The 24,275-nt window shown below is 43.9% G+C and overlaps 1 protein-coding gene across 2 annotated transcripts in view; it reads right to left on the bottom strand.

Annotated features, from left to right (window-relative positions):
- DLGAP3 (DLG associated protein 3) overlaps nt 1-24,275 on the bottom strand; it is a 378,675-nt gene that overhangs the window by 235,262 nt on the left and 119,138 nt on the right. For both annotated transcript variants that reach the window (XM_066573296.1, XM_066573288.1), the window contains exon 2: nt 18,460-18,544. The gene's annotated coding sequence lies outside the window, so the exon portion shown is untranslated. The remainder of the gene's footprint in view (nt 1-18,459; nt 18,545-24,275) is intronic.

Below are 24,275 nucleotides of genomic sequence, written 5' to 3'. Positions count from 1 at the left end.
TACTGTCCTCTGGTATTTTCCCCTCCTCTTTCAAACATTCCATCATATAAAAATATAATATTTATTTGTATAGCACCAACTTATTCCGCAGTGCATTTGATACATGGGTGGCTCAATCAGGATGGGGTGGGGGTATGGGGGCAGGGAGTGTACATGATGGCCGTAGTTTGAGAGTGGAGGACTAAAGTCAAGGGAGTTGGTATGCTTCTTTGAAGAGGTGAGTTTTTAGGACAGTCTGAAGTTCCATGCATCAGGGATAATCCGGATGTTCTACGGCATAGCGTTCCATAGGGTCAGTGCTGCTCTGGTGAAGTCCTGGAGGCGAGCATGTGAGGTTCGTATAAGGGGGACATCTAGTCACCCATCCCACGCACTTCGCTCTGCCAAGAAACCGACCCTTGACCCGACTGATGCTGCCAACTACTGATCTATCTCTAACCTCCCCTTCATCTCCAAACTACTTGAACGCCTGGTCTATTCCCGCCGTACTCACTTTCTCTCTGACACTTCTCTCCTCTACACCCTCCAGTCTGGTTTACGCCCCACCACTCAACCGAAACCGACAAAAGTGTCTAACAACCTGATAACAACCAAGTCGAGGGGCGACTACTCCCTGCTAATCTTTTTTGACCTGTCTGAAGTCTTTGATACTGTCGACCATAACTTCCTCCTTGCTATGCTCCGCTCTATCGGCCTAAAGGACACTGCTCTCTCCTGGTTCACCTCCGATCTCTATAACCACTCTTTCAGCTCTTGGCCACCTTCTCTTCTCTATCTATACAGCCCCAATCCGGCTAACCATTCACAGATTTAGTCCTCCAACATCACCTCTATGCTGACGACACCCAGCTATACACCTCCTCCCATGACATCTCTGCACCTTTCCTCCAAAACATCTGATTGTCTGTCTGCTGTCTCTAACACCATGTCCTTCCCTTTTCTCAAACTTAACCTATCAAAAAATGACCCCTTTGTTTTTCCACCCTCTACCAGCCGACCTTCCCCTAATATCACCATATCAGTAGCTGGCACTACCATAAACCCCAGAGAGCACGCCCGCTACCTAGGGGTCACATTGGACTCAGACCTCTCCCTCACCTCCCATGTCCACCTCAGGATCATTGCAAAAATCTGTCCATTCCTGATCATGGACACGCTAAAGACTCTTGTTGTTGCCCTCATCCATTCCAGACTTGACTACTGCAACTCTCTGCTAATTTGCCTTCCTGGAGCAGACTCTGCCCTCTCCAATCCATACTAAATGCGGCAGCTAGACTCACCTTCCTATCCAGCTGCTTCTCAGACGCCTCTGCACTATGTCAGTCACTGCACTAGCTGCCCATGTATTGCAGAACTCAATTTAAACTCATCACCCTCACTCACACAGCTCTCCATGGTGCTGCACCACCGTACATCCCCTCCCTCCTGTCCATACACCACCCATCCCGTGCACTTCGCTCCGTCAATACAGTCAGACTAGATGTCCCCCTAATACGGAGCTCACATGCTCGCCTCCAGGACTTCACCAGACCAGCACCGCCCTTCTGGAATGCTCCACCCCCAGACAATTCTTGATGCACAGAATGTTAGACATGCCCTAAAGACCCACCTCTTCAAAGAAGCATATCAACTCTCCTAATTTAGTCCCCACCCTCAAATGATGCCCTTCTGTACACTCCCTGCACCACATCTCCTGTATCACCCTGCCCTGATTGAGCTCCCCCATGCATCAAAGCGCTGCGGAATAAGTTAGCACTATACAAATAAATATTATTATTATAATCAGTGGTTAGCATTGCTGTTTTTTATCATTGCGATCCTAGGCTTTAATTCAACCAACGATCACATCTGCATGGGGTTTGTTTCGGTGTGTTTTCTTCATCACTCCAAAAACATATAAATATTCTAATTTGTTTCCTATAAAAGTAGCTCTTGTCTGTATGGCTAAAGTTCTGAACCCCATTGGCAGTAAAGATTGATGTGAGTAATGGCAATCCTTGTCAAGCACTACAGCGAGGATTGCATTGATTAATTTTATATCCAAACCTTGAAAAATATTTTTTAACAGACTACTTGAAATCCCAAGCCCATTGCTGCCTGCTCTGGTGTCAAACAGTTAGAAGAATGATGTGTCTGTTTTCTACTGATTTGTTAAAAGTAGCAGTCTTTTGACAAGGGTAATGGTCGTCTTTTGAAAATATGTTTAACATAAGGCTTTGGTTAGCTTTCTGTAGTGTTTTTGCATTAAGAAGGTCATGCTCTTCTACAAGCAAAAACTGAGTTTGCTTGGCAACAATGTGATAATTAGTTGGTAATCTGTTCAATTACAGATTTGTAGGTCAACTGCAGACATGTTTGAACAGAGCTCCCCAGTTTGTGTTTGCAAGTTTGCCTGAATGAAATTACCATTATTCACTGGTTTTACACACAGGTTTTTGTGGCATTTATGCCATTTTTTTTTTTAGCCAAAGCCAGAAGTAGATCCAACAATAAGGTCTCGTTCAGACGGGTGTGGTTTACACTCGTCTGACCGAGGCCTACAGCAGCGAGTGGTAAAAAAAGATAGGACAGCGAGTGCTGACTCGCCTGTCAGCTCTGTGCTGCGATGCTGTCCATGGTGCTGACCACATGTCCTATGGACATGTAAACAGGTTGCTCCACGGAGCACAAAGCAGCTCGTTCACTGCAGAATTCCTGCATGTCAGCAGCGCAGTTTACACGTTGTTGTAGCAGCGTCTAAACCACGCTCGTCTGAATGAGGCCTAGGAAGATGTCCTTTATTTAGATTTCCAGCATTCTTTAAATGCACTTTTGGCTGCAGCACAAAAACTGCATGAAAAACTGCCTCCAAAAACATGTGTGTGAAACCACTCTAAGGCCCCATTAGGGCTCAGTCGGACGAGCGTTTTTTTCACGCATGTATAGGTGCGTTTTAAAAACAGTTCTATTAGAACCAATGCTTTCCAATGAAAGCAGTCATGTGTGCATTTTTTTAAAAGCGCTTAAAATTTGCACCTACAAAGGATAGAACATGTGAGTGCAAATGCACACGCTCACGCAATTCTTTCAACATGCGATGTGTTTGTTTTTTTTTTTCATGCCTATACATGTGTGAAAAATTTGCTCATCTAACTGAGCCCTTAACATGGAGTATTTTCCACACAGATTCTAATGTGGCTCCTATCTCAAAATCCATGTCACAATCTTGCTATTGAAATCAACCAAATTTTTGGAAATTCACAGTACATAAAAATACAACTCACAGGTCAATTTTTGCTCCAGAATCCTCTTTGGGAAATTTACATGTGAATTCAAGGCAGATTTAAGTTAAAATCTGCTTCAGAAATAAGAGACTTTGCTTCTGATTTCTGCTGTGGTTTATCAGATGAATCTGCATTGGGTTTTTCCAATGTTGATTTTAATTTGTGTGAATGAGGCCTAAATCCCCCATAGCCCAGCTTCTTCTCTCCCTGCTCTGGAAATCCCAGAAGGATATCCCCATAGTGCAGAGAAAGGGGTCGGGGCTATAGGGCATCTCCCAGGGATTTCCCAATAACAAGTTAACCCTTTCTAATCCACTGTCTGACATCTTTCTACATTCTGATTGAAGCTTGACAGCTCCAATGTCAGAAGACGTCCAACAGGGTATTCTTACTGTCTATTGCCAACCACTCCGCTGTCGGAGCCTCCCTGGCACAAACATACTGGCTTTAGCCAGCAGATGGCACCATTGTATAACAGCAAAAACAGAAAGCTTTTTAGGAAACCCTGAAACCCAAATTGGATTGGAAAAGGTTAAATGAACCATAAAAATAAAAAAAACTCTCTTGCGCTCAAAAAAGTTTTTGATATCTTCAATATTTAATATCCCCACAAATAGGGGTTAAAAACAGCAACACAGCAAAAGTAAACGGCAATCATTTTGCCAATGTCTAACATAGAACGCGTTTCTGTGCCTAAAGCGCCTTTATCAATGCTTAATTTGTTATTCTAATAATGCTGTGTATGTTCGCAGAGAAACTGTTTCGCGTTTTTCTTCCCCACATGCTTTCCGGGTTTCAATCCAGATAAGCAGATTTCTCTTTTTTCTTTCTGTACCCACCTTAAAATTTATAAATAAAGAATTTATACATAAAAATAAAATAAGCAACTTTCTGGTGCAACGTGCCTCTTAATAATTTTTGTACATTTTGCACCAGTATACTGATGGTTTGACTAATATATTTGAGGGTAACTACCCACTACAGTTTTTTTTCACTGCGAAATTTGCAGCGTTTTTTTTTTCTGCAGTAGTCTACGGGACTTGTAATGTTAAAATCGTGATCGCGCAAAATCGGAATTTACCGCGAAATCGCGATTTTAACATTACAAGATCCAAAGACTCCTGCAGAAAAAAAACGCTGCGAATTTCACAGTGAAAAAAACTATAGTGGGTAGTCACCTTAAGGCCTCAGTCAGACGGGTGTTTTTTCGCGTGATTTGCACAATGCGATCTGCGCATATATAGACCCAATGCTTCGCAATGGGATCGGTCACATGTCCGCTTTTTATGTGGATATGCGATAAATTATAGGACACGACGAATTGCAGAATGTGTTCTATATATGCGCTCAACGGGGTCGGCGGCAGCAGCGCCGACCCCATTGAGAACATATACTATAAACATCGTTCTCCTCTGCCACAGCTGCAACAGCTGTGCCAGAGAAGAACGATGTTCACCCATTGAATTCAAGAGATGAATTTTTGGGAAGGGCTTAAAAATATAAGCCCTTCCCTGAAAATCCTGCTAAAATGGGTAAAAAAAAAAGTATATATATACTCACCTTTTCCCTGCAGACGGAGTTCAGCCGCATCCAGCCGGCAGTTCTCCTGAACTGCTCTGTGTAGTATTTAGCAGGCGGGGATTTAAAACCCCTGCCTGCTGGATGGGCTGCCTCTGATTGGTCACAGCTCTCACCAATCAGAGGCAGCTCTCACTCACCCATTCATGAATTCATGAATGGGTGAGTGAGTGCTGCCTCTGACTGGCTGAGTACAGGGACCAATCAGAGGCAGCTGTCAGCTATTGAATGACAGCTGAGAGCTGCCTCTGATTAATCCCCCCCACTAAGCCAATCCTTATTTAAGGGTATTTAAAGGGTTACTACATTTGATTAAAAATACTGTATATGCACCAAGCAGATTGTAGTGTATAGTGGCAAAAGTAGCAACAAGCTAGATTACAGGCAGGAATTACAAATAATCTGGCAAGGAGGAAGTCCTAGGACCAAAGTTTTGTAGGAAGTTAGAGGTGGGGTAAATTAGGCAAACAAGACAAATAATTCCAAGGAACTAGGCCAACAGATTCTGCAAGGAAGCTGACTAGCATGAGGACAGTGAGAGGAGCTACTGCCTGGAACTAGGAGTTCCTAGATTTGAGTCTTCTCCATGCCAGCCTCTCAGGAAGCTCTGATTAGGACCTCAATGAGTTTATTTCTTTTTGCAACTGGTGAAAGACATGTTGAAAGCCAAACCAACAGGGTGGCCATTTTTGGCACAGATCTCTTGGACCGTATTCTAATGTCTAACTATAGATCACAATCTTCTTTTTGACTACCACTACACTAAACTCCGAACTGACCTTAAAAATATACCCCCAACATATTGCGGACTGTTCAAAAAATACACGATTTAATTGTTTATGCAATCTTTGTTCATTGTTTTTAATTTCTACTGGGAAAAAACATTTCAAGCTTTTGGCCAATAGAAATCATACTAATGAATACACATATGGATGTCAATACAGATAAAATACGGATACATCTGTGTTTTAGTCACTTTTTCCAGACTATAAAGGGCATATTTTTTTCATTAAAAAAACACACAAAAGTAGCAAATGTTGTGCATTTTCATCACAGCCATGAAAAAAAAAAACACTGTTAGATATGGGGTTAACACTGGGGGTGCGAGGGTCCGGTTGGTGCGGGGTGCTCGCCTGGGTGCTGCGGGGGCCCAATCTAGCAGTTCCCCCACTCTGGTGGTTGATCTCGGCGGCTAGCGGCATATCCCGCTCGCCTGTTCGCTGGTCGGCCGCGCGCCACTTGGGCTGGTGCGCGCCACCGTCTGGAGGCGGCTTTATGATCCCCTCCAGTCGTCATGTGACTTCGCCCCGCCCCTCTGGGCGGGGAGTTCTGTATATAGACCTGGCTGGCGCAGACACTGGTTGCCAGTGTTTGGTTTGATCTATCTGCCTACACCTGCATCTACTGACCTGACTTATATGTGTTTTGACTTCGGCCTTGTATTTGACTCTGCTTTTGTTTTGCCCTCCTGTACTCCGCACGTGTCTTTTGGTTTGACCCGGTTTGTTCACGACTACTCTCTAGTTTGCCTCCTTGTTTGCTTTCAGTCAGCTACGCGGTGCTCACCTGCCTGTATCCCTGTCCCTCCTCCTGTGGGGTGCAGTGCAGGGACCGCCACCCAGTTGTCACCCTGGGGCCTAGCCCAGGGCGGCAAGTAGGTAGGGATACGGGAGAGGGCTGGCGTAGGGGATCCCTGTCCATCTGCCCCTACCAGTCCTAACACACACATATCATTAGCACTATAGATTTTCACTAGCTTTGTATAAAGGTCCATAAAACACAAATGACATATGGATTTGAAATACACTTGTCTAAAAGTGGCCATATGATGAATATTTTATTGCCATTTACTGGTGGACTCTTAGGAGGCCACGTTCAGAAATCCCACAACAAATTATAGTATAATACATTTGAATGTCATTTTCAAAACACTAATCACATAGAGGATTTTTCCACCGTGGCTTTCAGGGCATGCTTCCAAAGCGTAACATTGGTTTCAATGGCAAAAATGCCATTCATGTAAAAAATACCAGCTAGTTAGGAAGGAAAGCCATGGAATACAGGTCTAAGCTTTTGATGGTCTTTTAATTAATAATTATCTTGGAATTGTTCATTAAAAAAAAAAATCTGTTCCTACAGAAATATAAACACTCAAGCTTCTTACAAACAAATCAGTGAACAATATAACATATTCCACCTGCGTATATTAAATAGAAGCATTTACATTTCAAATTTGTTTTTCTCAAACATTATTAACGGAGTAATAAAGGGTATACAAGACCATCTATATTACCAACCTGTTAGCAGTGCATTAATTTCTTCTGCTCAGTACTCCAGCTGTGTCCTATTGTTCAGTGAAACCCACATTACCGGATCTCTGACTGACACATTATATAACAAGAACGTGGAGTCATTCTCACAGGCTGTATGGCTCCCAACTGTAATACGTTTAATGATCAGCAGCTAGTCAATTTGTTAATTACTTACTTAGACTTTGTTACTTTAATCAATGACAGATATTTATCTACAGTTCAGTGTAATCCACAAACCTTTTCTCATCGTGTTCTAGTTTTATGTGATTGGTATTCCTGCTTTATGTATATAGCATTTAAGTATTAAAAAAAAAAATCATAGTTTATTAATTGGCTTAGATATCTTTAAGCAGACTTCAGGCTTTTTCACATGGGCGATGTGGGCAGCCAAAAATCGCATGAACAAGAGAAAGCTATGCCCATTCAGACAGCTGGACTGCAGCATGTAGACACCGCAAGCTGGAATTCCGTCAGCCAGGGGGAGAGACTTTAGCACTGCCAAGGTCTCTCCCCCTCCCTTTGCCGGCTGATTGCAGCAATAGACGCTCCCACAGAAGCCAATGGGAGCTGGCGGCAAAGGGAGGGGGAGGGACTTTAGCAGCACTTGCCATGCTAATTTCCCTCCCCTCTCTCTCCAGCCTTTGGGAGCTGCTGGCAAGGAGAAGGAGAGGGACTTTAGCAATGCAACCGGCTGCTTAACTCCCTCCCACCTCCCTACCCCTCTCCTTTTTTGACAGCTCTCACAGGCTCCCATAGGACTCTATGGGAACCAGCTATGTATTCCTGCAAAAGATTTTTACGTGCCAGAAAATCGCCCCTCTGAACGCATGCATTATAATTTAAGATGGTCGTAATTTTCGGCTGGCGTTTTATTGTGGCACACTAGCCGCAATAAAATGCTTGTGTAAAAGAAGCCTTCAAGTGATTAGTACAAAAAACACTGCATCGTAGGGTATATAATAAAACAGGCTTATTTAGAGAAATTACTGTGTCTAATCTATGGTTTTAAGTCACTTTCTTAAAAGGAATTCTGTCATTAAGTTTATGCTGTCCAAACCTAAGACAGGTATACTCATTGTCCCATGGGTGGTGCTTCAGAATAAGTATACTCTGAGGTTTAACTCCGAGTCACAGAGGAGGGCCGCACTGGCTTCATGCAGAGCAACAGATCTCTCCCTAATCATAAGTGGGAAAAAAAGTCATTCTTTATGCAGTGGGCGTGGAGAGGCCATGCTGCCCACCCCTATGACTATGAGCTCAGCTCCGAGTCAAACTTCAAATAAAAGAAAAACTCACGGGCAACAAGTATTCATGCTCCAGTCTACAGCAGACTCTCTCCATTCTACACACCACCAGCAAGAGGGTGGGCGATTGACCTGTGCACCAACTAGACTATGTATACACATTTCCTCTTCCTCATTCGGTTTGGGTGGTGCTATGCCACCAGATGTCACAACACTGTCCTCTGCACCAATATCATTACTCAGCTCTGAGCTTAAGGACCTTCACAGAAGGCCATGCGACCGAAAGGTCCTATTGCATATACTACAGTACAGTTTGGCCACCAGATGGCAGTGCAGCATAGGAAATCTACAGTATACATAATAAACTACATATTAAATACACATATACATACATATTATGGCACATATTGTAGTGTAGTGTACAATGAGCTGCTGACCAGACAGGGGAGGTTCTGGCCATACCTTTAATGAGTAAAGTTTTTGTTTTGTGTTAAAATCACCTTGCATCACTCCAGGGAAGTAGCGATCCTCCGATGCAGTTTTTAAATGCGGAAACCTTGCATCTCACTCGCGTGAACCTCGCACGCCATATGCTGCTGTGCTGCCCCATTGAAAACAATGGGCGATGCGAGGTGTTCTGAGAGAACACCCAAAGACAGGACATGCTACAATTCTTCCTGTACTGCGAGGCGGGAAAAAAATCACTCATGTGTTTGACCCCATTCAAACGAATGGAGTTCATATTCGTGCGTGATTTGTGGGTCTCACAATGCACAAATCTAGCATGATTTTTGGGCCATGTGAAAACGGACTTAGGGCTTATTTACACGACTGTATATCGGCCGGCGTGAGAAGGATGTCAAGATTTGTTCTAATGAACAGGCAGTGTGCAGTCACTGTACACTGTTAGTGCCCCAACTAATATGTTGGAATGCAAAACTCGTTCCTTAGCACAGATGGTTCGAATGCCACTGCTGTTTAAAAGGAACAAGATACCAGTGGGCAAAAGAATGCAAAAATTAGGTCACTGAACAGAAGAAAAAAAACTGCCTGAAAAGAAGAATCCAGATTTGTAGTCTACGGTGCTGATAGAAGGGTCAGAATTTGACCCAAGCAGTATTATTGGATAAATCCTTCAAGTCAGCTTGCTAGAACATGTCAGTACCTTCATCATATTTGCAGCAACTGCAACAAGCTATTCTCTCTACATGGACCAATATTCCTGCAGAATGATTCCAACACCCTGAAGAGGTCCAATGTGTTACTAGATAATAAATTGGCCATTTATGTAACTGACACCCTGCATGTTATTGTTTGTGCATTGTGCTAATGGTGGGTCTGTTTCAGCTTCTCACTCCTTTTTAGTAGCACTATTATCTGTAATTCAATATCTGTTGACAACTCTGAAAATTTGAAGAAGCATGAGGCCTCAGTCACACGGGCGCATCGGCACCCGTACACCGATGCGCCCGTGTGACTGCAGGAAGGAGACGGACGTACCTAAAGACGGCCGTCTCTCTGCAGCGGCGGAGGAAAGAACACATGACCGGCAATGAAGCCAGTCACATGTTCTTTCCTCCGGCGCTGCAGAGAGACGGCCGTCTCCAGGTACGTCCGTCTGCTGGTGTCAGTCACACGGGCGCATCGGCGCCGGTGTACGGGTGCCAATGCGCCTGTGTGACTAAGGCCTAAGGGTGACTACCCACTAGCGTTTGCGAATTTGTTTTCCAGGTGTCTATGGGACTTTCTAATGTTAAAAACACATTGCGGCAAAATTGCAATTCGCCGCGAAATCGCAATTTTGCGCAATGCGATTTTAACATTAACAAGTCCCATAGACACCTGGAAAAAAAAACGCTGCGAATTTCGCAGTGAAAAAGAACTGTAGTGGGTAGTCATCCTAAAGTGGCCATTAGGGGGAGATTTATCATATGTGTAGTTTTGTTGCAATTATTTCTTGCGATTTTTCAGCTATACTTAAAATTTGTCTAATCGTTCAAAATGTTGCACTTAGTAGTTGTGCGACTTTTTGTGACACTTTTAAAAAAAAGTTGTAACTTATAAATCAGGGCTAAACCACTGCACCAACTACACCCTGCCCACAAATTTAGACTAAAATGAAAATGGCCTGACCTGGCATACAGATTAAGAAATAGGCGCACAAGGTTCAAAAATGTGGTGCATAGCAACTAGACAATAAAAAAATTGCATTTTAGGAAAAAATCCATGTGCAGTAGCTTTGATAAATCTTCCCCTAAGTCTACATTCATACGAGCGTGAATCTTGTGTGAGTTGTGTGCATTGCGAGATGCACAAATCTCATGCGAATATGAACTCCATTGTTTTGAATTGAATCATACACATGAGCGATGTTTTCCCTCACAGAGGACATATTTGCGTGTGTATTTGTTCTCGCAATACGCAGTGAATAGAATTCGTTGATTTCAATGGTTAATTCACACGGGCGGATACAATATGCTCTATCTTTCTGTGTATTTGCGCATCAAAGGTCCCCATAGAAGTCAATAGAGGCGTTTAAATGTGCGTGCAATAGGCAAGGAGTAGCGTAAAACACTGCAGAATTTCACTGGAAAAACAAACAGATTCGGTAAAATTTGACGTTAAGTGCGCAGAAAAGCAACGTTCATAGCACAAAAAAGTTGTGCTAAGGCATGTGCAATTGCACTTATGCCCGTATGAAGGAGTTGTAAGTGTACACATCAATTGAGATAATCCTTCCGAGAAGCCAAGATGGGAGTTTTATCTCAGGGATCATCCTATGGCTTATTTTTATTTTCCTTCCCTCTCCAGTCATGTAAAGTGTCTGTCACCATCTTTTTACACCCTTCTGAGGACAGCACAAGTTAGTGATGAGCACAGTGATTACAGTGATGCGTCTATGTGGATCTGTGCAGTAGTTTGGGAGAAACTTGCCTTTTATCAGTGGGAGCGCATGCATAGAGGACTACTTAATGTAGTCCTGAATATTTATGAGCTGCAGGCTAGCTTCTCCTATCCCACCCTCCAGTTATTGGTTGACTGCTGTCTGCCTATTACTGTGCATAGTGAATGAGCAGCATTTTCTATTTCAGTGTGGATTCCAATCATTGGCTGGGTTGAGTGGGTGTGGCTAGGATGAAGCTCATGAATATGCATGACTAGTTCTGGGTCTGGCTGCTACTAATTAAAAGCAAGCTTCTCCAAAACTACAGCACAGATACATACAGCAGACATATCACTGTAATCGGTGTGATAGGCACTACTTTATGGTGCTGTCAATGAGAGCTGAAAAAACATGGTCACAGAGCCTCTTTGAAAGCTAATTTCTTTCTGTGTCCCATGTTATTTTGCTCCTGGCTGAAATCTAACTTGCTATTCCTCCCTTCTGTTACATACGGCACTACTGCAGCTCCTTGGCTGAGCACCAAATATATATTTCCACCTCGTGATTTTGTATATTTTCATTATGTTTACTGAATTTGGCTTGCTTTTCAGTACTTATCTTACTATTCTCAGTTCAGAAGTTAGCAAATATTGCCAAACCAAGGAAAGCTTCCATGAATTTGTGCTTTCATCTATCAAGTTCTATCCAGTCCTATGAGACTAGATGCAGGCATCTTTACCCTCATGCCAGGCAGAAGAGTTTATTACAATTAAACACGCAAAACAAACATAGAAACAGAAAATTGATGGCAGAAAAGAATTATGTGGTCCATCTAATCTGCCCTTTTAGTATTTCCTTTTTATTTCACACTTAGGGCTCATCACTGTGGAGCCTAGTTGCACCTGAACAAGGTAAAAATATATATATTTTCAACTTTCCAAATTCTGCGCTATTAAAAAAAAATCTGTGAGTATAGGGCAAGTCCGATCTTAGTAGTAACACACAAAAATCCCACTTGTGGAAACAAAACTATTGAAATCAATTGTTTTGTATCGTACTGTTATGATTCTCATGGCCGTCTAACGGGACATAAACACACCCATCCATTTAAGCCCTTAGGACAGATGTATGCTCATCCCAGGCAAGCTTGAATGCATTTATTTTTGATTTTCCTACCAGGTTTGCTGGAAATTTGTTCAAGGAATTTACTAGTCTTCCAGTAAATAATATTTTCCGCCGTTGCTCCTGATGTTCCCCCAAATTGATTCTAAACATTCTCCTGGGAATGTTAATCAAGCACAAGTAATTACTTTAAATGTGATTTCTTTGCATCATCTGAATGCAATTTATCTAGGAATGTGTAGATAAAGGTGCACAAAAAACATCGTAAAACTGAATAAAAAGTCCTAGGGCACTTCTAAAATTGTCACAGTATCACAGGTCACAGATGGTATGTAGTATTACTTGTTCTTGTGGCGGATCCCCATTGACTGCCATGGCTTTCTTGACTAGAGCTGCCAGGCACATCTGGTTGCCTTGACAAGGTACCTTGGTGACCTATGTAAAGTGAGACATCCTTTGCCCAAATTAAGGTACATCCTTGTGTTGTATATAGTCCTCAGCCTTAAACCTGTTTCTGAGTTCTGTGCCCCTCTTATTTCTTGGATTTCTTGCTTGGTGTCAGAGGTTCTATTGCTGGCTCTGACCAAGTCCTTGTCTTAACTTCTGCTTTATTGTATCCTGGTTACTTCCTCTGGTGATGGCTTCCTTGCTGTGTATACTTCAGCTAGCCTCAGTGTAACTGCCACCAAATGGCGACTATTTTGGAAAACGCTACTTAAAAAATTGGACCATTTAAGGTGCATACGGTAGATACTTGCAGAGGTTAAGGATTAAGGGAGATCCCTTTGGACTAGCTTGCACCAAACTGTGGTTTAAAATTTCCTCTTCTCTGATGAGAAACATAACAAGTAGCCAAAAACTCTTTTTGCTTCCTTTGTTGCATTTAAATTATATCTCATATTCATAGTGGCATACTTATTCATGTAAATACCTCAAGGCTACTTGTTTCATAAGGTAAACAGTGTGGGAACTGAGACACCCTGTAGTGCAAATATTTCAGTTTCTGGGCATCCCGCACACTATTAACCCCTCTAGGCTTTCCCACTGTTTTGTTATCCCTCAGGTGAAGGGGGATCTGTATCAATCACTTTAGTGTTGGGGGATCTGTGTCAAGCACTCTAGTGTTGGGGGATCTCTGTCAAGCACTCTAGTGTTGAGGGGATCTGTGTCAATCACTTTAGTGTTGGGGGGATCTATGTCAATCACTGTAATGTCAGGGGGATCTGTCAATCATTCTGGTGTCAAGGGTATCTGTGTCAAGCACTCTAGTGTTGGGGGAATCTCTGTCATTCACTCTAGTGTTGGGGGGATCTGTGTCAAGCACTCTAGTGTTGGGGGGATCTGTGCCAAGCACTTTAGTGTCGGGGGGATCTATGTCAATCACTGTGGTGTCAGGAGGATCTGTGTCAATCATTCTGGCGTCAATGGGATCTGTGTCAAGCACTTTAGTGTCAGGGGGATCTGTGTCAATCATTCTGGCGTCAAGGGGATCTCTGTCAAGCACTCTAGTGTTGGGGGGATCTGCGTGAATCATTTTGGCGTCAAGGGAATCTGTGTCAAGCACTCTAGTGTCGGGGGGATCTGTATCAAGCACTCTAGTGTCATGGGGATCTGTGTCAAGCACTCTAGTGTCGGGGGGATCTGTGTCAATCATTCTGGCGTCAAGGGGATCTGTGTCAAGCACTCTAGTGTCGGGGGGGATCTTTGTCAATAACTAGTGTCGGGAGGATCTTTGTCAATCACTCTAATGTCCGGGGGATCTGTGTCAAGCACTCTAATGTCGGGGGGATCTGTGTCAAGCACTCTAGTGTTGGGGGGATCTGTGTCAAGCACTCTAGTGTCAGGGGATCTGTGTCAAGCACTCTAGTGTGGGGGGGGATCTCTGTCAATCACTCTAGTGTTGGGGGCATCTGTGCCAAGCACTTTAGTGTTGGGGGATCTATGTCAATGACTGTGGTGTCAGGTAGATCTGTGTAATCATTCTGGCGTGAAGGGGATCTGTGTCAAGTACTCTAGTGTTAGGGGGATCTATGTCAATAACTCTACTGTTGGGAGGATCTGTGTCACGCACTCTAGTGTTGGGGGAATCTCTGTCATTCACTCTAGTGTTGGGGGAATCTGTGTCAAGCACTCTAGTGTTGGGAGGCTCTATGTCACGCACTCTAGTGTTGGAGGGATCTGTGTCAAGCACTCTAGTGTTGGGGGGATCTGTGTCAAGCACTCTAGTGTTGGGGGAATCTCTGTCACTCACTCTTGTGTTGGGGGATCTGTGTCAAGCACTTTAGTGTTGGGGGATCTGTGCCAAGCACTTTAGTGTCGGGGGGAACTATATCAATCACTGTGGTGTCAGGAAGATCTGTGTCAATCATTCTGGTGTCAAGGGGATCTGTGTCAAGCACTCAAGTGTGAGAGGTTCTTTGTCAATCACTCTAGTGTCGGGAGGATCTGTGTCAAGCACTCTAGTGTTGGGGGGATCTGTGTCAAGCACTTTGGTGTCATGGTGGATCTATGTCAAGCACTTTGGTGAAGGGAATCTGTGCAGGAGTGCAACTACAATGGGTAAAATCCCCGCCTGCTGAATGGGCTGCCTCTGATTGGTCACAGCCCTCACCAATCAGAGGCAGCTCTCACTCACCCATTCATGAGGGCTGCCTCTGATTGGCTGAGTGCAAGGACCAATCAGAGGCAGCTCTCAGCTATTGAATGACAGCTGAGAGCTGCCTCTGATTGGTCCCTGCGCTCAGCCAGTCAGAGGCAGCACTCACTCACCCATTCATGAATTCATGAATGGGTGAGTGAGAGCTGCCTCTGATTGGTGAGGGCTGTGACCAATCAGAGGCAGCCCATTCAGCAGGCGGGGATTTTAAATCCCTGCCTGCTGAATACTACAGAGAGCAGTTCAGAAAAACTGCCGGCCGGACGTGGCTGAACTCCGGCTGCAGGAAAAAGGTGAGTATACTTTTATTTTTACACATTTTCAGGATGGTTTTCAGAGAAGGGCTTATATTTTAAGCCCTTCCTCGAAAATTTATCAAGCGCTTGCCGGCAGCCCATTACTTTTAATGGAGCCGGCTGTATTGCCGGCTCCATTGACTTCAATAGGAGAACATTGTTCTTCTCTGCCACAGTTGTGGCAGAGGAGAACAATCTTAGTATATGTTCTCAATGGGGTCGGCGCTGTTGCCGCCGGCCCCATTGAGCGCATATACAAGCACCGATTTGCGCAGAACGCAGTAACATGTGTTCTACGAATCGGTGTGTCCGAAAATTATCGGCACATCCGCATCAAAAACGGACATGTGACCGATCCCATTGCTTTGCATTGGGTCTATAAATCTGCAGATCGCAAGCGCGTCTGCAAATCAGACCTAAAAACGTCCGTGTGACCGAGGCCTAAGGGCTTAGTCAGACGGGCGTTTTTTGCCGCGATTTGCGCATGCGCATGCGTCCGGCGATTTTATAAAACCATTGCTTTGCAATGGTATCGGACACATGAGCGCTTTTTATGCGCTCGTCCGATAAATTATAGAACAGAAATCGCAGATCGCACCTATCTGCCATCTGCGATTCCTGTTCTCTTCTCTATATGCGCTCAATGGGGCCGACGGCAGCAGCGCCGACCCCATTGAGAACATATAGAAGACAAATCATTCTTCTCTGCCACAGCTGTAACAGCTGTGGTAGAGAAGAACGATGTTTGCCCATTGAATTCAATAGAACCGGCAATACAGCCGCCTCCATTGAAAGCAATGCGCTGCGGGCGAGTGTGGGATGAATTGTCGGGAAGGGCTTAAATATATAAGCCCTTCCCTGCAATTCATCCAGAAAAGTGTTAAAATAAAAAATATATACATACTCACCTGCTCCCGGCAGCCGGAGTTCCGTGCGGACGTACTGCAGTGGGTGTGAATGGGGTGTGAGTCAGACCTGTTCCCTGATTGACTCAGCGCTGAGACAATCAGGGGGCAGGTCTGACTCACACCCCCTTCACACCCACTGCAGTACGGCCGCACGGAACTCCGGCTGCCGGGAGCAGGTGAGTATGTATATATTTTTTATTTTAACACTTTTCTGGATGAATTGCAGGGAAGGGCTTATATATTTAAGCCCTTCCCGACAATTCATCCCACACTCGTCCGCAGCGCATTGCTTTCAATGGAGCGGGCTGTATTGCCGCTCCATTGAATGCAATGCGCTGGACAGCTCCGGCCTGTTTCTAATGAAACGCGGCTAGGAGCAGATTTTCGGGCAATTTTCGGGCACCAGTCACGCGATTTGCGGATGCGCATCCGTCATGCGATCCGCAAATCGCGCGAAAAAACGCCCGTCTGACTAAGGCCTAAGGAAGCATTGGTGCTAAAAGACAAAGTACTATTTTATTAGTTTGCTGCATGCACCCATAGACTATGTTCACACACGGCAGATACACTGCGGAATGTCCACTGCAGAATTTCTGGCATTGAATCCACAGCATTTTGAAATCTAAATAAATAAAAGTGATTTTTCATCTACACGGAGTGAAAAATATCCGGCGACAATTGAGTTCACAGACCTCAATTTTAATGATGTATAAAAGTAGCGTATAAGTGCCATTTTCTACACGTTTATGCAGCATAATTTAACATAGAGATAATATAAAATCCAAATCCCCAAGTGTTTCCACAAAGGTTTTAGCGTGGGTCCACAAGTAAATTCTCATTGGTCCAATGATGCAGTTGAGTAAAGGAAACAAACTAAAATCCGCTCCGAAAAAAAGAACTATAGGCCAAGAAAACTGCCACGAAATTGGCAGCAACTTTATATTTTACAGAATTCAGGACGGTTTACAAACTGCCGTGCAGAAATTGCGCAGTGGAGATTTCACTGCGTATAAGTCACCTTTTGAACATAGACATAAGGGACTAATTTTGCTGTGGTATTGGTTGTTTTTCTCTCTAAGGTCGAATGCACACAGCTGGGTCGGATTCTGCATGCGAGATCCTGCAGCAGAAAACGACCCTGTGCCCGGCCGGTGACCGCGCATATCTGTCATGCAGCACGTTTTCCTCCGTCCAAACGCCGTCCATATCTTCATAATCTGTAATACGGATGTGCTGTCTGGCGCACATGCGCAGTATAGATTGTGCTGCACCATCACTAGGCGATGACGTGGATTCCACGACCTTTCTGCAATGATGATTCCATTGACTTCAGTGGAAGCCGTCTGTGTGGAATCCACGCTAAAATAGAAAAAGCTGTGATTTTCCTTCCACAATTCACTTTTTCTGCTCGAAGACAGGGAAAAGTGATTTCCAATAGCATGTTTATAAGCAGTATTTGCTGAGGAATCCGGAGGTGGACCCCCACTCCGGATTCTGCAATGCAAATATGCCCGTGTGCATTCAGCCTAAAGCTGGGGGTAGTCATAGAATCTTTGCATTGCACTGACCAATGTGTTAACCTTTTGCAATCCAATTTTGGATTCAGGGTTTCCTAGGGGGCTTTCTCTTTCTGCCATTATATAATGGCGCCATCTGCTGGCTAGAGCCAGTACTGCGGTATGGGACATGCTGGAGAGACCCCCGACAACAGAACGGCCAGTAATCTACAGTAAGAATACCCTGCTGGACGTCTTCCGACATCAGAGCTGTACAGCCTTCAATCAGTATGTCTTTAGACGTCAGACAGTGGATGGGAAAGGGTTAAAACACCTATTTTATATATATATATATATATATATATATATATATATATATATATATACGTATTCTGTTTCTGAATGCCATCAGCTTCTACAGACCAAAAAAAAGTCACCAACTACACGAAATCCTAATTTGGAGCATTTGTGCAAATCAATTTGCATTGCAGAAAACTTGCAAAACAATACAACGCAAGAGTAAATGAATTTTAATGCATACGGTCTTACATATTGAGACCCGCATGCAGACAAATAGCTGGGCACTAGTTGGAGATATCTAGCTTTTACGTTTTTTCTCCATATGACTTTGGAATCTGTTTTTTTTTATACTGGGAAATGAAAAAGAGCCAGAGGGTGAAATGAGCTCAGCTTTTCTTACCGCTCTGAGACTGACTCTAACATCCCGCTGACTTCATGGTCCGTGAAGCTCCAGTCACACAACTCACGGGATCCCCTGTCATGAGCTAGAGGGAAGAGAAAGAAAAGGGAGGTGAATAAGAGGAGAGGATGGCTTAGTGAATATACAGATGCAGAAAGCCATCAGGCAGGGAAGAGAATAGAACAGATGGGGGAAGGGCAATGCAGTAACCATACAACGACAGAAGAAGATGAGATAATTATTGCAGTACTTGAAATGCTCATAAGTCAAATAATGTATGTAGAGAATCGATTTATTCTAGCAGGTCTATACATTCTGTAAGGAAGTATCACACACAGTCACCTGTAATGCTCAGCGAAGCTGCAGATGATTTATGTTGGGGCTCAGGCGACAGCATGCTGGCAGGAGAGGGGTATATCTGCATTGCAGTGCTGTATTCTACTATTGATTACTATCAGTTTGAGGTGCTTGCATGAATAAGAATGGCTTGCATTAGTTTTTAATACGTGTAATGCCTCCAAGCTAAGAGTTTACTTAATTTATCACTTTCCAGTGCATTCAAGAACATAATACCAACAGCTATTAAATCATCAATACTACCACAAAGAAGAGAATTACCAAAAGTATCATAAACGCCGCTCCTGAAGGATGAAAGACCCGTTCATGTGTTTCTGTGAAGAAAGATATATTTTTCTAACAGAGTTTACGAAACAATGCCAAGGCCAGAGAGAACTATTACACTGTCACCATGGAAACACTGAATGCACTCGAGGACAGCCATTTTTAACATACCTAATTACATCAACTAATGAGAACAATTTGACAGGTCTCCTCTGTCTGTCATCGAGAATGAAAGAAGATACAGAACAGCAACTTGCTCTGGTTGTGAAAAAGCCTTCCCCAATACAGTTTCTTTCCTAGCATCCTTAAAGAGACTGTCACCACTTTTTGCACCCTCTCTGAGGACAGCACAGGTAGTGCCAGTCATACGGATTATAGTGATATGTTTGCTGTGTGGATCTGTGCAGTAGTTTTGGAGAAACTTGCATTTTATCAGTGGCAGCATATGCATAAAGGACTACTTAAAAGGGTTTTCCAGGGAGTCATCAGACATCCTTATCGTTTAATAGGTCATCAACAGTTGTTCGGCTGAGGTCCATCACTCGAAACCCCGACCGATCAGCTAAACGGGCGCATGCTGTCAGTGTCCCAATCACACAGAGGTAAGAGCAGAAGCAGCGAAAGTCTCCACGCCGACCTCTGTGTAGTGGCCGTGTTTGTAACTGCAGGCATGGCTTGCTTTGATTTCAATGAGAGCTGTGCCTGCAGTTCCAAGCGCCGGCAACTACACAGAGGTTGGCACAGAGGCTTCCACTGTTTCCGCTCCAACCTCTATGTATTTGCAGCGCTAACAGCATGCGCCTGCTCAGCTGATTGATCGGGATGTGTTGACCCCAGCCGATCAACTATTGAGAACTTATCCTGAAGATAGGTCATTAATAGTATTCTCCCTGGAAAACCCCTTTAAAGTAGTCCTGGATATTCATGAGCTGTAGGCTAGCTACACCCACCCTACTCTCCAGCCAATGATTGACTGATGTCTGCCTGAGCATACCTAAAGAGCTGCCAATTATTGGCTGGATGGTGGGGTGGGTGTGACTAGCTTGCAAATCATGAAGATGCAGGACTAGTTCTGTGTCTAGCTGCTACTAATATAATACAAGGTCCTCCAAAACTACTGAACAGATCTACACAGCACTGTCAATGAGGGCTGCAAAAACATGGTGACAGAGTCTCTTTAAATGCAAAGCAAACAAACTTAAAATGCTACATGCAAACACGCTCTTCATATTGTCATCCAGTACTGTAAGCTGTCTACAGGCATTGGATAACTATTAGTCAAAAACATTATCTGATCTCATATTACAGATACACTTGTCACTCTGCTGTTCAATCCAGAGCAGGCTCCATCCTAATTTCCCGTCTTCATTTCACATAGTTTCCACCCCTGTCAATCCAGTTACTAACAGCGACATGCAGTGTGAAAAGAGCCCTACTTCTAATAAGGGAGAAGGGATGAGCTCATCTCCTAGGAAAAATGACCCTCAAACATGGTCTTGTTTTTCCAATTGGAAAGTGTAAATTAGACTAGTGTAAAAGCTGTGGTTTTAGATAGTAGTCAAAGTTCAATGCAATCAACTTGCCAGAAGGATGACATATTCCAAAGTGTCCTAATGGTGTGCAATTAAAGTATGTTCAAACAGAGTACTTTGGCACGTATTTTGGTGCATATTAAGCGCCAAGATACGCTTACAATATGTGTCCCATTGATTTGTTATGGGAAAACATGTCCCCGTCTTGACAACACATTTTTCCCAAAGTGTATTCTAAGAAGGTGGTACACAGTATGGCCTCCAGGGGTCTGTAAACAGACCTTGTATGTAGTGAAGGTGTGCTAATCAACAAGGACAGCTGTGCGGGAGTGCCTGTAGGAGCAAAAGTCTCCAGACAATGTCAGTCCCTAGCTGAGAGCTGGGGAAGTTCGCTGAAAGCCAGAATGAGAGGCTGTAGCAGCAGTCATCAGGAACAAGGAGCCTGAGGTCTGGTGTGGACCTGTCTTGGCCCGTCACAAGGTCTGACAGAGGAGAACGCCCTCTAGACACACTGGGTGGGGGATAGTGACGGGGATCCTGTGGGTTGTGAACCCTGCAATCGCTGTATGTGTTTGCTGTAAATGAAATGAAAGCTGGCAGGTGCCATAATTTCAAGTAATCAAGGTCTCCTGAGCCTTTATGCATGTGGTGCCAACCATCCTGAATGGAGAAGGTGACAATCCAAGAAAGTGAGTAACCCCAGGTTGCCACAGTATTTAAAACATTTCATTTTCTGCATTGTTTTTGCCATAGAAATCAATGTGACTTCGAATTACGCATCAAATGCAAAAAACGCGCCCAAAGTGTTTATATGGTTTATTTATGTGGATTTGAAGCAGATTTTTTCAACCCTGTCAAATACGCCGTGTGAACATAGGGCTCATGTCCATGGGCATATGGGTAAAACGCTGTGGTTAGAGACCGTGTATGGGCAGTGAGTGTACTGCGCATGAATGCATATCTCATGCACACGGTCATGCGCAGTGACTCTGTCTTTTTTCTTTTAAATTCCCCATTCTGTTTCATACTGTAGATGTATTGCATATGAACAGCATTGCATATGCTGCCTATACAAGTGTACATGGTTCATGCTGCGTGGTGCGCAGAGAAATAGAGCATGCTGCAATCCATTTCTCGTGCGTATCTGCACGCAGTGTCTACATACTCATGTAAATGGATCAATGAAAGTCCATTTACTTTCATTGATTCCATTCACCGCGTGTCATGCAGCCGTGCATTGCATGTGTAGTAGAGAAAATACGCTCGTGAGCCCATAACCTCAGAGTACACTACCAGTCAAACGTTTTGGAACACCTCAATTTTTCCAGTTTTTATTGATATCTACAGTTTAATGTCTCAAATGTACTTTGAAATGAAGGCCTAGAACAAATAAACAAGTTGAGATGAATAAAAATAATGCATTAACTGTTTCATCAATTTAAACTAGATTTGTGACTCTTCTAAGGCCTCATGTCCACGGAGAAAATGGATTTAAAAAATCTGCGTGGGTTTCCCGCCTGTGCCATCTGCGCCAATAGGGAATCATTGGAAAACCACAGGTAATCAAATACCTGTGGATGTCATTTTTCCCTGGTGTGTGGATCGCAGGAATGCGAAAACACCCACAGCATGCTCCATTTTCTGCGTTTCTCCTGCATGGACAGCTTCCATGGCTTTCGTTGAAGCCAATGGAAGCCGTCCAATCCACAACACAGCCGCAGATGACACTGTGGCTGTGCCACGAATCCACGGGAAAGCAAGAGTTAAAAAAAAAAGAAGATACGGCGCATGCGTGCGGCACGCCACAAGCGTCCCGAGCGCCTCCGCCGTGCAGAAAACAGATCCAGGCGCAAAGGAGGAGACCTGCACTGCTTCTGGACAGGTGAGTTAAATGTCATTTTTGGCCTTATGGCTGCGGGCACATCTGGAATCCGCTTCGGGATTATGCACTGCGAAACCGTGCATGCCCATAGACATGAGGCCTAAGTAGTCACCTCTCAGCTTTACACAATCAAGGCATTCTTTCTACATTTACATTCAGCTATTGCTCAGAAATGTCTCCCCAGCATTGTTGCAGAAGTTCCCACAAATGTGCTGCACTTGTAGGTTGCTTTGCTTTCACCCTTCTGTCCAGTTAAGTCTAGACACTATGCAGGACCATTCTTTGAAGCCTACCCGTTTCTTCTTGTATTGTTAAGTGGTTCTGATAGAGAGTTTCCTCAAGTTTCTAAATGCCTTTTAATAGTATAGGAAATTGTACTAACTGTCACCTTGGCTTTCTTGTCAATTTCTGTACGACTGACCAACACTTCTAAGAGTTATAATTATCTGTCTGTCTTCTTTCGTTAAGTGCCGTTTTCTTGCCTTTATTATGGCAATGTGCTCTGTCCTGAAGAGCAAAACGGCCCAAATCCTGCCCTAGAGATTCTTATAATACAGTCTGTTCCACACTGGTAATATAGAATCAGAAGGTTTGAAAGTAATTGACAATAGTTGTGAAACTTGTAGGAATAGTTTGCAGCCAATTTTAAACCATAATTTGCTTTCAGTGTTGCAAAGCATGTGTTCCTTTACAAAGACCTTTGGTTAAAATCATAAATTCAGACAATGGTTGCTTATCAGGTTAAAATTTCATAATATTTAGATGTGTTTAACTTACTTTTAAACCTTTGAACCATTTCACGTTATTTGCTGGATTTGAAGGCTGCATGTCCACGGGCATGAATCCGCTGGCGATAAATCGCTGGCGAATCACGCTGTCTAAAGCTTTCCATGGAGTTGCTATGGAAAACGCAGCTGCGGCGTGCACAAGTGGAAAATCATAGCGATTCTCCGCTCACGGAATTCAAATCACGGCATGCTGCAATTTGCCGCAATTCTCTGCTGTGAGCCTATCTGTCAGATAGACTCAGTGCGGAGAACCGTCAGCTGGCTCCTGCTCCTCGGCGATGGCTTCCATGGTGGAGATCTGCTGCGGAATATATCACTACACCCGTGGACAGGCAGCCTGTGTTAGACTGGGCTCACATGAGCGGGTCCGATTTCGCTTGTGGGAGGCCTGCAGCAGATTCCAGCTGCGAGCCTGGCCGGTGACCTTGCGAACTGCACTAACCTATATTGCGGTCGTGCGTAGTACAGGTTTTTTTTTCTTGTTTGTATTTCCCATGCAGTTGCTTAATGATGATGCTTGTGCTGACATCAATGGAGGCCGTGTTTGCAGAATCCGTGTTAAAATAGAGAATACTGCGATTTTTGTTACGCTTGCGGAAAACGCAATTCATATCCGCGAGTGTGAAGAAAAAAATCGAAAACACATGCCTTTCAATGCCTGCGTTATACTGTGGATGCCGTTCATGGAATTGGCAATTCAAATCCGCTAGTCTGAGCCCGGCCTTAATGTCAGAAAAATGGAGGTGTTCTAAAACTTTTGAATGGTAGTGTATGCTTTACATTAATGCTTGCACAGGCTAGTGTCATAGAGAATCAGGGTACTTTGTACAGCAGTCGTGATATGGCTTATTCTTCATAACAGACAGTATGGAGACCTTCTGACAGCAGACTGAAAAGGAGCACTTTTTGTATCTGTTCTGATGATTTACAATTTTAGATAAGGATGTCTGTGCCTTTTCTGCAGTAGATGGAAACCCTGCACCTCTGAACCTA

The sequence above is a fragment of the Eleutherodactylus coqui genome, chromosome 1 (genome assembly GCF_035609145.1).
Source record: "Eleutherodactylus coqui strain aEleCoq1 chromosome 1, aEleCoq1.hap1, whole genome shotgun sequence".
NCBI classification, from domain to species: Eukaryota; Metazoa; Chordata; class Amphibia; order Anura; family Eleutherodactylidae; genus Eleutherodactylus; species Eleutherodactylus coqui.
This window is presented reverse-complemented; position numbering and strand designations above follow the sequence as displayed.